The following is a 15,405-nucleotide window of genomic DNA, read 5'->3' as shown; positions in this document are numbered from 1 at the left end:
ATGGACTGGCAACCTCTCAATCTGTGCAAGGAATGCTTTTGCAACCCTGAACAAGAGAGTTGGAGAATGTTTTTTTTATCAATGTGAATGTTGTTTTGAGAGTATAACACAACCCAGAGATGCACTGAAACCTTTTCTTTTCAAAAACATGACATGTATCACTTTATAAAATATTCATAGGAGAGGATGGCAACAGTCTGATTTTCACTTTAAATAATGTATAATATAATGCTGAGGATGACACTAATAATCCACCTGGGTGAATTGGCTCCATAATGGTAATGTGAAATAGAAAAAGATTGTCAGTTCAACGGAAATACATTTTCAGGATAAAGCCTGACATCTGGCTTGTGACTCAGTTTGATGCCGTTCTCAAAATCCCTTTGCCACAGGAAACAACAACAACCTTCGAGCTAGCAAGCTATACGCTGAAAATGGCAACTTTTAAGGGCGCTTTCACACCTGTAGTTTGTTTGCTTTGGTCCGAATCAGTTGGTGAGTAAGTAAATTTGGAGCATTTGGAGTAAACATGCGAGTAAACATGCGACTTTAGGGTTACCAAATATATTAAGCACAAGTGTTACATACCACTAACCCTCTATAGGTTTTAGATATACAAAAGCCTAACGATACACATATGACAATAAACAGGAATAAATATTCAGTGTTAACCTACATTTTATTTATCACTGCACATGAACAAAATTGCCTCTTTGGGGATAAAGGTTAAAAATGTATGAATATATTTGCCACAGTTAGGGGGGCCAGAGGGGTCGAGGCTTAATATTCTGGCGGCACTGGCCACCCTTTCCCCCCCACCAGAACTGCCACTGGATAGTTTGTCCAATTAAGGCCATGTATGTATAGACATAGCACCCTCTCAGCACTAAACACTTTGAAGGAAGACTCTTGTCTTTCAAGCTTTCTAATCAGCTTAATGATTGAAATGCTTCCCAGATCCCTACCAGAAGTCCCTTCTCGTATTGTCTGATGAATAAAGCCTGTGTGTGAATGCAGGAGAAACATGCGTCAAAGCCTTTAGCCTCCAGGCAACAGCTGTCTGTGGTGCATGCAATGGTGGCAGAAGATCTGACCGTCAAAACAATGGTCACATTCTTTATTAGCCTATATTCAGGCTATTGTCACTCAGCCAGCATTCCTCAAGGCCAGGGGAGAAACTGGCTTTGTGCTGAATGTCAAGTATGTCTGGGATTGCGTGGCACTATCAACAAGCCTAGATCAAAGTCTTTGCAAAATGCCATTCACTTTTTGCACAGTTACAACTACATACAAAACTCAGAGCAAACAGTTTCCCTAAAGTGGTGCTGGAAAGTCATGGTGGCTTTAATTCAAACAACTTAACTACTAAAAGACAGCCCATTTCAAGGGAATTATGTATTTCCACCTTTAAAGGTTCTTCTTTCAACCAACACTACTGTTCAGTCCTTCCAGAAAAATGCTGAGTTTTTTTGTGAAAAGCAAGTTTTCTTAAAAAATGTGATGGAATATGCGGGATATTTATGCAATTTTATGTGATGAATTTTATGTGATGAAAACTGTGGTTTGATGAAAAAGAGAAAAAAAAGTGATTCCCCCAACACCCTGCTTTTCGATGATGTTCACGTCGCATAATTACGTCACTTCATAACGTTCCCCATGGCAACAGGGGAAAATGGCTGCTCGTGTGAAGTAAACGCAACATTTTTCAACTTTCTGCTAAGATATATGGGACTTTTTTGCAACGAAAATGCGGCGTTTATGAAATCATGCAAGCCCTGCATATTTTGCGCGGAAATCGTCAATTTATGCAGCAATTTCAAAAAATGCGGCCCCCGCATAAATATGCAGACTTTGGCTGATTATGCATTGAATTATGCGATCGCATAATCGTGTTTATCTGGAGGGACTGACTATTGAGTGGCAATCAATATAGTTCAGTGCAAACTACTCAATTTAATTAGATTCAATTCCAAACACTTGGTGTAATCTGAGGAACGCTAGATTTTGCACACAAACAATTGATTTACACACATTAAAAACTATCTAAAAATACAAATATGATTAGATAGTGTTAGAGTTGAAATACACAAGGATTGATGGCAGTTTCCAATCTGTGGCTGGCCGACAATATCCAGCACCACAAAAGCACATTATCAAAAGTGTAAAAGTGCAAGTGCAGTGCAATTCAGAACATTGATAAAGCAGCAAACAAATATTTGCTATGTATAGATATAGTGGAGTAATGGCATTCTGAATAGAGAATGAAGTCACTCTCCATCTGTGTGTGTTGAAATCTGAGTTCCTCTGTTCTTTGTGTTGATAGCCAGCCGCACATGCGTTTGAGTGCATGCTAGTCTCTACATCTGAAACTGTTGGCCTTCCCCGTTTCTACCTCCCTTTGTGTTCATGTCCCGCTGGCTACCTAATCCCCACCGCTCTGCACTGTGCACTACCCAGACAGAGTGCTAACAGTGTTAATGGGGGTTAGCTTACAATCACCGGGGTAACTTGGCTGCCGCGGGAGAGCGGTACTCATACGGTGTTACCGCTGATGACGCCAGTGTCCCGGTCGTGGCGGTTACCGTGGGGGATAGTCTATATCAACGACGTTTAATTTCCGGGATTCTTCAGGTGCTACCGGAAATTCCGGCAGACGTCTCTCATTTTGGCCGGATGTCTATCACCTTCCACTTGGAGTATGGTTAACTGCTCCTCAAATCTCTGCAGGGTAAATCCAGACAGCTAGCTAGACTATCTGTCCAATCTGAGTTTTCTGTCACACGACTAAAACAACTTTTGAATGTACACGTTCCATCAAAACAAGTTCCTTCCCGAGGCTATTTTGCAGAGGCACCGTTGCTCCGTCTGGCGCTTAGCGCTGCCCAAGACTACTGTGATTGGTTTCAAGAAAAGCCAATAAACCAGAGCACGTTTTTCTCCCATCCCTGAATGCTGTGTGGACTAACCAGACCCTCCTCCAAAGCACTGTGGAGGAAGGCCTGGCAACACGAGACTACCACACGGATAATGACGTCCCGACATGCCACCATGTGAGCTATCCCGCATTACCACTGTCAGCACTGTTGCTGTTGTTAGCTCTGTTAGTGGTCCCCATTTCTTCCACCCCCCCAGCACTACCTGGGTGCTCATGTGGAGGTCAGGGGTAACCATTCTGACTGGGATGGCGTTATTATTGGTAACCGCCATATGAGCTCTACCACTCTGCTATGGGAGCCCGGCCCAGGTAGTGCGTAGTCCAGAGACTCAATTTTGTTCTGTCATGAACAGTTTTATATGTCAAATACTGAAGATATCTCTACATTGTGCACTGAAACGCTTTGTTGCCCCCTATGATACTGTGCTTGACATAAATAATAATAAGATATCAAATTAGAAAATTGCAATATATACAACAAAATATAAAACATAAACAGATTAATTGCAAGTGGTTCAGATAAATTACAATATGGTGCAGTATATAATATTAAATATGATGCAAACATTAAAGGTAACAGGGAATATCAGAGATGTGTTAGTCTATCTGGAGCCATGGTAGTGTCCTTGTTCAGGATTTGGATGGTTGGAGGGAAGTAGCTCCTCGTGAGCATCTCCGTTTGGGTCCTATGACCGCGGTATCATTTCTTTAATCGCAACTGTTAAAAGAGGCCATTGTTCGGATGGCTTGAATCCTTTATGATTCTCCCGGCCTTGGTACTAAGTGCACCCCCAAGCAGTCCACACATCACCTGGAACATGGCTGATTTGAAATTGGTGCTCTGGCCACTGCAGGGACTGTGGGGCACCATTGTCTCATAGCAGCTTGATGGGTTTTCTTAGGATGAGCATTTGCTGCACAACTGGTGCAGAGGTACCACAGGGTCCTTCATGTTGTACCTATGGTCTGAAGGCACGCAAGGGTCCTCTTCAGCCCAAAGTGGCCACCCGCTGGACCATCATGCATCATTTCATAACAGGGGGTTGCATGCCTTCGGTGCAGTAAAATTTCCTCTCTAAAGGGCCGTCACAGAACAATAACTATAATGATTACTATAAATATATAGTTTTAAAAAATCGTTCTAACTCAAGTGGATGGCAGTGTCCACACCACAACTATAACGACAGTGGCAAACGATATTGTTGGGATCACTTTCAGAGCAATTTGACAAACGATAGAAAAACTGACAGAATACATCTGAATTTACAACATGGCACGGCCAATGACATTGCTGAAAGATTACATTAAAATAGGACTTGATTTTTCTTCTCAAGAAAATAAAATTGTTAACTTATGTATGAACCGTATCACGGTCTGCAGATTTTGGCTGTCTTTGTATTTTTAAACATAGGTATTTTGAAAGTATTTCTTATGGCCCAGAAACCACTGACTGCACTACATTCTCACATCCCGACTCAAACACTTTTGAGGTACCTTTCCACCAAAGAGGGTTATCTCTCGGTGACCATAGTTCATTTGAACGGTGATGCGTTCTCTTACCAACTTACATAGCAAAGTACATTTGGAGTGATGCGACCGCTTAGCTTAGGAAGAAAAGTTAACAAACTACATCATCAGTGATGAAGAATATTTGCACTGAGCTGAAGAAAGGGATTTCAATGATACTGATACTTCTATGACTTCTCAAACCTCAGATGGCAGCACTGATAGAGAAGTGCATCAACACAAGCAATAGCTCTCTTGGTTTCATTATGTCCACACATGTTGATCTACAATCACTCTGATTTTATTTGTGATGTTTTTCTTTTCTTTTCTTTTCTCTTTTACAATATGTTCATTCTTCACAGATTTTGAGCTGAAGCCGAACATGACAGCTCATTCTTTAAATCACCTCCTCTGTGAATTAATGTGATTAGGTTTGTAGTTTAAAGTTTTGCAGTCTTGATTCTTAAAAACAGGCCTGCATTAGAAGGATCGTGTTACTGTACTGACTGAGTTGTTTTTGTGGAATGGTTTGAACTGAAATCAGCTGTTAAAGTATAAGTGAAGTAAAGCTCAATAACGCCAGCTTTAATTACTGTGCATTTGATTCTGGGATACCCCCATGTTTACCAGAGTCAGTTCTTTGACAGCTGTAAAGAATTTTCTGACATTTAGAACAAATCAATCCTGTTTCCGATGAGGCGTCACCTCAACACTCCTTCACCCCCCCAACAGCTGCAAAGTGGTGTTCCTATTCGGCGTCATTGGAGCTGGCGTCTGGTGTTGGGTGGGGCAGTGTGACGGATGGCAGGGTTGACTGAGACTGAAGTCACTTTGGTGCTGTAGTTCCAGCCAATGGCAGCTGTTGGGATGGACCGTGTGGGTGTGTGGATTGCATTAGGCCTACTGGTGGGTGGTTTGTCTCAGAACCCTGCAGTACATTGTTGTTGGCCTAAAACTATTGTTATTAGCCTAAAAGCAAGACCAGGACACCCCTGCCCCCTCCAAAACACTCATCATCAGATTTCCCATCCCAACATATTCCAGTTATCTCTTCCCTCTCATGCTGATCCAGGAGAAATACATATAGATAGATTTCTATATATTTGTTCTTTTGTTAAAAATAAGGATAGATGGTGTTGCCAGTAGGAATGTGGTCTGGAAGTAATTTGTTGATTTTTTTCAAGGGTATTTCTCTCTGATGAACATCATGTTTCTTTCTCTGTCTGGGCCTGGCTTGTGTTGCTTCAGTTCATTTGGAGGGAGAAGTCCTGGAGGAGTCAGATGATGTGTATACACTACAGGATTTTTTTAAATAATGTGACGTACGTTTGTACAGTATATGAAAAAAATTGTGAGGAAAATAAATTTTCATAATGAAGTGCAACTTACTAGCTTTTCCTGGAACTATCAATCACATCTCATGATCTTCATCGGTGGATGGCAACTGACCAAACTCCTTTTGCTGATGAACTCTGTGAAATGTGGTTGAAAGCTCCAGAACAAGCTCATGACTGGACAGACAAACTAGTATTTCCAAGACCAGGAATGTGCATTGATGCTCAACTGAATCCCTTTTTCAGGCATGAAATACATAACTGCTGGCAATTCAGAAACGTGTGACTTTTACGTTATACATTATGTTTTTTTACAGATGTTTTCAGACATGACAGCATGTTCACAGTAAGGGCAGCTTAAGAAGTTCAAACTGCCAAAACAATGATGGTTCACACACTGCCATCACTGAGTCTCTTCTCCTGCTCCATCACCATCTGGTGCGCTGCTGCCACTGCCAAGGACAAGGGCAGACTGCAGCATATCATCTGCTCTGCTGAGAAGGAAAGCTTGTAGCCTATCCCTCTCAGCCTAGACACAAACTGTTTATCAGGACCAAAACCTTGCGCCATAAAAACAGTTTCTTCCCCTTTGCATTCAGCCTTATTAACAAGGCCCCAGACCCCCACTGACAGACTCTTAACCCTTGTGTGGTCCTTCGGGTCCCAGTGACCCGAAGGACAACACAAGGGTTAATCCTACATCCTGGACCATACCTGTCCTCTGCACATTCTATATAGCCTGAACTTTTGCACATCCCGCAACATTTTTGCACATCCTGCACTAATCCATACAGCCTAGTTTTTCCTTAATGTTAAATAGTTATAAGTATGTGTTATTTGTTTCTTCAGTTATTGTTTATTTCATTTTTCATTTAATGTTTATGTATGCACCAACAACCAAGGCAAATTCCTTGTAAGTGCTACTTACTTCCTTTTGTGATTCTGATTCTGAGAGAAGCAGAGAACTTTTCTTTGGCACTGAAGACTGTTACGATCAGTAATTGGTGGACCCAGACACAGACCAAGAGTGTATGCAGACCTAAATGAAGGATGCATTGTAGTGACAAAGGGTGATGAAGACGGTGAAAGGCTGTGGAGGAGAAGAGTACGGCAGGGTGATAAATGGTGAGAGCGAGGCTGCTGAGAGAGCTCAGTGTCATGGTCAGGGGAGGGGCTAGAAGGGGTGCACAGGGTGGCACAGGCCCCTCCTGAAATACAATTGCCCCCCCAGTGCCGCCCCCCAATCCACTGGGCTAGAGTTTAGTCAATCTGACAATTGTGACTTCCATTGGATCAGGCGAGGCAGGCAGGCAGGCAGGCGAGGCAGGGGAGATGGAGGGTACTGATCCTGAAGACAAAAGAAAAAAACAGCTTGTTCAGGTAAAGCCAACAGCATGAAAAAATAACTCTGATTACACAAACGAAAGCGGCCAAGAATGACAAACTACCACTGTAGTTGCAGTAATGATCTGGCCACGAGTGGATGGAGAACCGGAGTAGATATACAGTACTGTGGAGCTGATGAGTTGATGGAAGGCAGCTGTGCAGACTGGACAGGTGAGGCGAACCGTAATCAGGAGCCGGGGGAGCGCCAGGAAGGGAGCCACGCCCACACCACATACAGCAGAGACAGACGAGGGGGGGAAACAGGAGACACAGAAGAAGAGGGAAACGCAAGGGAAACAGCTGGAGGCCCGGCCAGGCCGTGACTGAAGACTTCATTAATGACCATTGTTAGAGCAAAGGATGCACTTAGGCCTAAAAACATTACAATGCATACTTTTTCTCAACAATCTCATAATTGATCAGCCTACTTTTTGAAGCCAGAAAGTTCACAAGCAGAGAATAAAAAGACATTGATTTGGGATTTAATAAGTCCCATGGGACAGTGGTAATATATTTTTGGTCATATGCTGTATCTCAAGCATCTTGCTGAAAATTAGGACTAGGGTAAAAGGTAAAAGGTTATTTTTAACCTCTTTTGCGCTGCACTGCATGGGGCAAAAATACAGTACATGTTAACTGACATGATAAGAATCTCCCCAACAATGTAAAATAGTCTCATTCACAGTGTTTCATTGCTTATGAGTGATTAAGTTTTCTTGGAGCATAGGACATGATAGGGCTACTTATGTAAAAAACATATTGCAGTGATCTTAATCCGGCGAACACGGATTTAATTTCTCTCTATGTACGTTGTACTGCTGCAGTCTTTGCATACATCTGATGGCATAATTCACACTTGTGCTGTGTTGAAAGTGTTTGTATACTTGTTCCAAACTAAAATGTAATCTTCCCTTGCGGGATTAATAAAGTATGTTAGAAGCAGGGTCCAAGATTCACTTTTTTGTCCACCAGCCAAATGGCTAGTGAATGTTCAAATTTTGCCAGTCACTCAATAGATTTCCAGTGTTTTTTGGCTGGTGATTAAAGCAAATCTATCAGCCACTTGCATATTTTACCAGAATTTGGCTAGTAAATGGTGCTAATTTTAGACCTTGGTTATTTGTAGTTAACTTCTTCTACAGTAGTAAGATTGTTGTTGGGAGTTTAACGTAAAAATGTCTTGAGTGCTTATTCGGACATGAGATGTTGCAAGACATCGGATTAATGTAAGGGGGTGCATGGCTGAATAAAAACTAATGAAAACCATAGGATTATATGGAAAACAACAAAACGTGACAGACAAGAGCCAGAATGTTGATATCTCCAGTAAAGGACTGGACACATGCCCTCTCCTCCTATCAGCAGCAGTATAAGCCAGGCTATGGCAGTGCACTGAATGTAACACAAAAAGTAAGGAAATTTGTGTTTGGTAGATTATTTCTCTTTGGTAACAATGCTTTTTGGCAATAAATCTTATACCGTTGGGAAGCCTGTTTAGTTCCCTTTCAAATGGTGCCCCATTCGTAAGGAACATGCATTTGTGCATCCCATTCTTCAACCAAGATTTGTCGCAAGTCAGCCAACGTGGTTGTGTTGGTCACTCTGGAATGAACAGCACGCCCAAGCTGATCCCACAAGTGTTCAATGGGGTTGAGGTCAGGACTGCTGGTTGAAGAATGGGATGCCATCCCACAGCAGTGTGTGACCAGTCTGTTGTGGCTGTGTATGGTTCTTCCACACGCTACTGAGGCTCCTGTTTGTGAAATGAATAAAGTGTTCAATTGCCAATAGCCAATTTGCCACAGAGAAATAATCTACCAAACTCAAATTTCCTTACTTTTTGTGCTAAGTTTAGATAACACTGTGAAGCAGCCTTATTTGAATGAATTCACAGTATGACTGTAAAGAAAAATGTTTCTTTATGCTAAATTTACCCTCACATTTATGTATTTATTATTTTTATCTTTGCAAGATAAAACACTGAAGCGTATTTGTCCAGCTGCAGCAGCTCTATTGTTGCTGTTGGTTGACAGATTTGTTTTCCTGTCACCTAGTGAACAGATGGAGCTTGCTTTCCTTTCATACTGTACATCTCATTCTTATCTGAAAGACTAATATATTAAGATCAAAGTGAAGCAGGTGACTTATAGATGTATTTAGAAGAATAGTTTCCCTTTATAAATAATCTTTGTTGAGATATGTCTATGACTTTCAGTGTTTTTGCCAAAAATCTGTGGGCGTTTTGGGGCATCTTTGTCTGCGCCTCTGCTACAAAATGTTGATGTGAGGTCCCTACACACACCACTCTTCCATGATTTCCAAAGGCCTCCATTGTATCTCGTACAATGGCCTCTTTGGTGTGCTGCTTGGTCGCAAGCCTAAACCGCAGGAAAGCCCCTCTGCAAAGAGCATGAGACATTATTGAGTGTGTGTCAGCTACAATAGACAAGCACAGAGAAAAGCACTTCATTACTGGATTGTTATTGAGTATTAGACCCCCCCCCCGGGCTTTATTTTACATATGAGATTCCATAAAGCTTAGGGGATTGACAGAAGTTTGACCAAGCATAAGTTTCCATGCAGCTTTGAAAAGGATCCTGTTCAGCCAACTCTTTCTCTTAAGTGACTGCTACAGGAAATAGCCCAAAGGGTCTTAATTAAAGTCACGTTGAAGTTCTTTCTACATTCTGTTGAGCACAACACTTGAGCTGTCAGAAGCCCCAGTTCCGTTTACACACACTTTAATGCATGCACTAATGTGCTTGCAATATGTTATTAAGGAGAGCTCAAAATTTAAACCTTATGGGATCCTGCAAATTTCTATTCGATCCATGTGAAACATGTATCACACTGCAGTGCTTTACACTTTTTTTGAAAGCTTGTGATTGATGCCATGTCAATCATCAAATCATCACGTCATCTCTCGTCTGGTGTTTCAATCCCTTAGTCTGATTCTGGCAGAGGTGGGACAAAGCCAGTGTTTTGTGAGTTACGAAGTCTCAATTCTGAACTATGAAGTCCCAGGTCAGCACCATGAAGGACCAATTCAAGTCCCAAGTCCTTGTGTTTTGAGTCCTAAACAAGACACTATGCCCCCCTCACCACATGCAATGTTACAGAAAATACAGTGTAAGAATGAGTACATTTACAGAAATAAAATTTGTATTTATTACTTTCATGTACATTTAAGGATAATTAAATGCAAAATGATCAGGTGTATTTTGGTGTGTTATACCTTGGACTAATGGTGGGGTTCAATAAATTATTTTAGGTTTGAATCCCTAATAGAAACCACAAAGAGTTGTGATGCTTCTTTTACCTCACAAATGATATTTGGGCAGTACAAAGAGCATTAACAAGACAACAGCTAAAAGTAAATTATGCTATCAATATGAATTAGCCACAGCTGAAATAATCTGCCGTTGGAGAAGTTTGTAATTTTAGTTAAGGAAAGATACAAAGTAGTAGTCTGATTAACGGAATGCTTAATTGTCTGAATTTGATAATGTGTTGGACTGCATTGCCAAACAATCCCTCCTGCTTGTGCGATCTGTGTTCGGATTGATTCAAAGTATCTGTAGTCAGGAGCGATTCGCGATATAATCCATTTTTTTGCAACACAATTTCTCATTTTTGGGCTTGGTGAGAATATTAAGTCATTCTAAGTCAAAAAGGCAGGAAGTCACAAGTCATTCGTTATAAGTCCAAGTCGAGCTGGAAGTCTTTCAGGATTTTGTCAAGTCAAGTCTTAAGTCATGGGTTATGCGACCTGACTCCACAACTAAAGACATATTCTTGGCTGGATGTGTAGGATTTTCTTTATGAGACTAATACGCAGAGGTCTTGATGAATTGTTGCAGTGCTGGGTGTGTATCTGTACAACACATTCTCACTTCCAGCATGTCAAAAAACAACGCTTGGTCAGGATGCTTGATCAGGCGTTTGTTACTGACGTACATTTGACCGACGTGGCACAAGTTAGGTTTAGGATAAGATCGTGGGTGGGGGTATAACATGTACGTTTCAGTGACACAAGGAACAACAGTAGGACACAAACCCCGGTCACCTGGGTAAAAGTCCTGTGTTGTTAGACCAATCCACCACCCCAGCATAACTCCTTACATGGATTTCCGGTCTTTCATACTACTCTCTACCGTTGTCTCTCTTAATACTATGTCATCTTACAGCACCACAGTTGAGCTGCTGCTCTGCTCGTTGTGTTCCATACAGACTCTAAAGGGTGATTTTGAGAGCCACTAACCAAGCGTCAGTATCTTACGAGTTGTGAATGAGAACGGGTTGATGTAAATGTGGGTCGACCATGCAACAGAAGGTCTAGCAGAGGCCTGTGAGGGAGTCAAGGAGAGCCTCTTTAACCCAATTACTTCTTAAATATGAATTATGTGGCTCAATAGTGGAGTTTCTGGCTTCATGGTGGCATGTAACATGGGGACAAAGGCTTTACATCCCGGCCACTATGAGCACATGATCGTACATGATGAGTATGTGATGTTGAGGAACAAGAGGCCCTGCTGATGTAGGCAGGATCAAGTTTAGTCCTGATTTAGCAACAGGATAGCCTTTGTGTTTGCCATGAGGCACAGGGACTGAAGGAGCATAGGTCATGTGAGTTGTCAGTGTTCATCACCACGGCTATGGTGGACATCATTGTTCCATTACAACTACATGTCAACATTTCGTGACAGAGTTCATGATTGGACACACCATTAGTGCTGCGCTCATCAAACCTACAGCCTCGCCTTGCACTCATTAATGAACCTCATTATGTGTGTGCAAAAAAAGAACAGTGCACTAAGATCTTCTTAAATGAGGACCACATGCATGGACCTACCACACCCACTATTTAGCTTTTAGTATATTTCAATGTCTCCCTCCAGAATTGCATTACTTGCAGCTAAAGTTATAGATTTAAAAATTCCCAGCCAAGAAATGAGGCAGCCATGTCCAAATGCAGCTCCTTTGAGTATATTTTGGGATTGAGATCAAGCAGAGCATGGTGACCTTTACCCCAGATCTAAACCCAGCTCATAAGAGCTTTGTAATCCAGAAATCAGAAGATCTGAGTCATCATCCCTTCAACACGAGCTGGGCAAGGCGAGTCCTGCTATCCCATGGCATTTACAGGGTCACTGCGGATTGACTTATACTGGAAGACTCGCAACAGACTTTTATGGAATTTTCTTCTCATAGTACGACACACACACAGCTGGTTTCAAGTGTAGCATTTCATGCTGTAAACCGAATGTTACAGACACCAAAAAGTGAGGCAATCAGTTGCCTCCATTTTAGTACAAAGCAAAATCGAACTTAAAGGTTGGTTGAATTGTACTTGTACTTTGATAACAGTTAAATTAAAAGTGCTCATTTAGCTCAACTCAAATATTTGCAGTTACAGTGCCTTGAAAGTATTCGGCCCCTTGAACGTTTGCCTTTGCCACTTAGCCTCAAACATAAAATAAAAACTAATTTTTGTGAAGAATCAACAACAAGTGGGCCCAATTATGAAGTGGAACGAATTAATTGGCTATTTCAAACTTTTTAACAAATAAAAACTGAAAAGTGGGCAAATTACACCCTACCAGTGCAGCAAACTCTCCAATCAGTGAGACTCTGAATATCAATGTTGACCTAAATACAATGATGATAAATAGAATCCAGCTGTGTGTAATCAAGTTCGTATAAATGCACCTGCTCTGTGATAGTCTCAGAGGGTGTAAAGCGCAGAGAGCATCATGAAGAACAAGAACACAAGGCAGGCCGGATACTGTTGTGGAGAAGTTTAAAGGATGATACAAAAACAGCTTTAAACATCCCAAGGAGCACGTGCAAGCGATAATATTGAAATGGAAGGGTATCAGACCACTACAAATCTACGAAGACCCGGCCGTCCCTCTAAACTTTCAGCTCATACAAGAGAACTGATCAGAGATGCAGCCAAGACATATCACTCTGGATAACTGCAGATCTACAGCTGAGGTGGGAACCTGTCATAGGACAACAATCAGTGTATACTGCACAAATCTGGCCTTATGGAAGAGTGGCAAGAAGAACCATTTCTAAAGATATCCATAAAAGTGTCATTTAAAGTTTGCCAAAAGCCACCTGGGAGACACACCAAACATGTGGAAGAAGGTGCTGTGGTCAGATGAAACAAAACGAACTTTTGCAACAATGCAAAACGTTATTTTGGCGTAAAACAACACAGCTCATACCCTGAACACACCATCCCACTGTCAAACATGGTGGTGACACATGGTTTCCTGCTTCCAGCAGGGACAGGGAAGATGGTTAAAATTGATGGGAAGAGATGAGAAATACACATGGAAGAAAGATGGAGTCTGCAAAACCTGTGACTGGGGCGGATGTCTCAACACAATGATCAAACAAAACAAAATACAATGGAATGTTCACAAAAAAAAGGTGAAAGCAGCAAAGGACAACGAAAGTAACGATGTTACAAACCACACTGACAACTGTTGCAAGGAGAATGCGTCTCATGTGCAAAACATAAACAAAACACAAACTGTACCAGCAAAGGTGGCCTACAAATATAACTAGGTGAATTTTATTTTAAATTGAAATAAATAATTTTTCCACTTCATATTGTTACGTTGTTATTCTTCACAAACAATTATGTAAATGTGGCAAAAGGTCGAAAAGTTCAGGGAATCAAACTAATTTTCATTATTCATTTAACAAATATAAAAAAAAAAAAAATTAATATTTTATATTTTTATTTTATATAATTTTTGTAAAACATTATCAAAAAAAACAAGCCTCACAATAACTAGAATGAACTTAACATAAAAAATTATTACTATAATCTAAACAACCTTAATGTCTATTATACTCTTAGAAGCAAAACAATTGTTTTAACCTCCTGTCTTACACATGTTGTACAAATCACAACAGTAAATAAAAATGTATTTGTCACAAAATAAGGAAATGTCTAATGGGTACAGACACAGTGCGTGTTCTTATCTAACTTGGATACTTGAATAATCCCAATAAGTACCGTATTTATATAACCTTTTTTCTACTTTGGTGTGTCTTTATACAAAATATATATATTAACATGTAAATGTAAATACTGAAACATACCATCTACAGCCGCAAGGTTTGCTTGTACACTAGAATGCTGCTCCTAAAGACAACTGAGAAGAGAAAGAGATAAACTGAGGTAGTAAAATATGCGGAAAACGGTAATCGAAGAAAAGAAAGTTTGACAGGAGAAACTTGTGAGGAGAAAGGTGATCTTATGAATGAAGAAACAAAGAAAGCTAATGCTAAAGAAGTAGAGTGGAGAACGAGTACACATGGGTGCTTGAACAACGTGTGCTGGGAGAGCTTGACGGTGCAGTTAGCTCGCTACGTCACGCCCTGGTAGGCGTGTGCTATTGTATAGTTTAATAACTGTTAATGTGTTACGTTAACATACCGGACACCACCGTACACTGTTGTTCTGGGTGCTATTGTGTAGTTTTGGATTTTGTGAAATACATTTCTAAATAAATGCGACTTATAGTCCGGTGCGATTTATATATGTTTTTTCCCTTCATACGATTTGATATTATACTTATAGTGAAAATACGGACATGTTTTAGAGAAAATTTATACAATTGTATTGAACATAAAGATAGGGAAAATAATCGGAGTAAAAAACAATAATACCAAAATGAAGTTATCGTTCGTTACAGCTATAAAAGAAAAACACTGCTTTTGGCTTCCTTTGCTAATTCCTGAGTAGCAGCACAGGGCAGCAATTTGGATGAAATTTCAAATATTCTATAGAGTTTAAGAACATTTTCACTTAAAACTCTAAAATGTAAATGTTTTACAAACCATATCAAATGCACAGTGAAATGTGAGTCATCTTGCGCAGCCCACAATGGAGAAGAAAACATTAAAACATACAAAACATTAGCGTTACTTTTGCATTATATTAATGAGAACAAAGGCATATTGAGTAGTTTGGGCCTATTGGCTGAACAACTCGAGTGCAGTAACTTTTTGAGGCATTATTTAGACAAAAGGAGATAACTTTGAACTAGCCTTTATAATGCTTTACCCTGCAGCCTTTTTTCAGATGAGTTTCTACATCATTAATTCATTCTTGAGGGTCTGCAACCTCGGGATAGTTTACCACTTTCTAGACCAAGTTAAATCTTTAGAGTGAATTCAAAAGTGTTGGTCAGTGCTTTGGGATAGCTGAGGTGTAGTGCA

The sequence above is a fragment of the Perca fluviatilis genome, chromosome 6, assembly GCF_010015445.1.
Source record: "Perca fluviatilis chromosome 6, GENO_Pfluv_1.0, whole genome shotgun sequence".
Classification (NCBI taxonomy): Eukaryota; Metazoa; Chordata; class Actinopteri; order Perciformes; family Percidae; genus Perca; species Perca fluviatilis.
Note: the sequence above shows the minus strand (reverse complement) of the source record.